We start from the raw sequence: 2,078 nt of genomic DNA, 5'->3' as shown, positions 1-2,078 counted from the left end.
TCTTGTTTTGCTTTGGGTTTTTTTTGGTCTCCCACCTCCCATTCAGACTTGCAAGTAAATTTGGTGTCTTTTTTTTTTTTTTTTTTTTTTTTGGGGGGGGGGGGGGCGGCTATGGTGGTAAGACTGACTAGATATCAATATGATGTTCAAAAACTAGAATGATGCTAATTGGTGAGCGAAGATGGGGCGTCTGCAGGTTTAGTGCCTAGGGCAGCAGCAGCTTTTAATATGGCCCTGGGTAAGAGCCTGTTGTGACTGTCCTGATAGTTGTGGACAAGAGCCTATTGTGACCCTGATAAAAATGTGGAAGAGAGCCAATTGTGATCCCCTTAAAAATGTTTTGTGCAAGAGCCTGTTGTGACCCTCTCACCCTCTCTGGCGGTGCATGCTGGTGGTGGTCAGCCTTAAAGTGGTGGTCCCATGCTGATCTTTGCATGGCACAGTTTGCAAAAGACAAAGCTTTTGTTTTCGGCAATTTTATCAAAATAATGCTCTTTGCAAGTGGATGCTCTGGGGAACTCTTGCGGGACACATCCCCCCCCCCCTTTTTTTCTACTCCTAAAAAGGACTTTGGGATAGTTTTTGATATAACTGTCTATTACTAGCTATATACCAGTATACCTCTTACCCTGACCTCTCCCTGACAACTCCTATCCATCTGCAAACATGCTCTACATGTACAATATGCTAGAAGTATTAAGAAAAAAATATTATATTTCATTAGAGGCCACCTTTTATATCAACTTTTGCCCTGCAACATAAAATAGGTAACAGTGTGCATATAATAATACTAATAATAATAATAATAATAATTATTATTATTATTATTATTATTATTATTATTATTATTATTATTATTGTTATTATTATCACCAACATCATCATAATTCCTTTTTTGTGCTGAAATGAAAGGAGCAACACAATGATTTTATTATGGTTCCCCACTACACATCTAACATATCATTGATCAGGAATGGACTACAAGGGCCACACCACTACATGCACATATGTCTGTAAGTAGTTTTCGGGAGCTTAGCATAGCAATATCTCATGACGTTCCATCAAAAGAAATACTCAGTACCCCCTCAGGCACTGCATAAGGCAAGAAACAGTGTATATGTTTTGCCTGGAGTCTTACTTTAATCTTGAGAGTCAGGGACATCTTGTGTATCATATTGTATGTGGCCTATGACCTATACAGTACAAATGAGGATGAGTAGGAAGAACATTTTTTTGTCTTAGGAAAAAAAGGGAAAATGTAGGAAGAAAAAACAACTATAAATAGGATTATATGATGTACAGTTAGAGGGTCTTTAGTCTTATCAAAGACATTGTTCACTGGACACCATTATTGTTCTCTTCCTTCATAGAAGATTGTCGGCAGAAGAAGACCACTGGGTCCATCTAGTCCGCCCTTTTAGTATTTCCTTTCTTATTATCTTAGGATAGATATATGTTTATCCCAGGCAGGTTTACATTCAGTTATTGTAGATTTATCAACTACATCTGCTGGATGTTTGTTCCCAGCATCTACTACTCTTTCAGTAAAGTCATATTTTCTCACGTTTCTTTTGATCTTTCCCCCAACTGACCTCTCACTGTGTCCTCTTATAGTAGTAGTAGTAGTAGTAGTAACATAGTAAATAAGGTTGAAAGAAGACAAGAGTCCATCAGGTTCAACCTAGGGAAATCCTACTGTGTTGATCCAGGAAAGGCAAAAACCCCTATGAGGCAGACGACAATTGCCCCATCACAGGGAGAAAACTCCCTCCCGACTCCAATGGCAACCAGAATAATCCCTGGATCAACGTATCACCGGAAATCTAATGCCCATAACTTGTAATATTATATTGTTCAAGAAAACTTGTTCTTCAGTTCAGTTTTTTTTCTAAAAACACTTTCCTCCTAAATCTTTTTTAGTCCTTTACCATAGTTAAAGGTTTCTATAATGTCCCCCCTTTTGCTTCTTTCTCTAAACTATACAAATTCAAATCCTTAAAGAGTCACTGTCGTATTTTTTTTTTTTGCAGAAATCAATAGTCCAGGCGATTTTAAGAAACTTTGTAATTGGGTTTATT

The sequence above is a fragment of the Dendropsophus ebraccatus genome, chromosome 3, assembly GCF_027789765.1.
Source record: "Dendropsophus ebraccatus isolate aDenEbr1 chromosome 3, aDenEbr1.pat, whole genome shotgun sequence".
In the NCBI taxonomy this organism is placed as follows: Eukaryota; Metazoa; Chordata; class Amphibia; order Anura; family Hylidae; genus Dendropsophus; species Dendropsophus ebraccatus.
Note: the sequence above shows the minus strand (reverse complement) of the source record.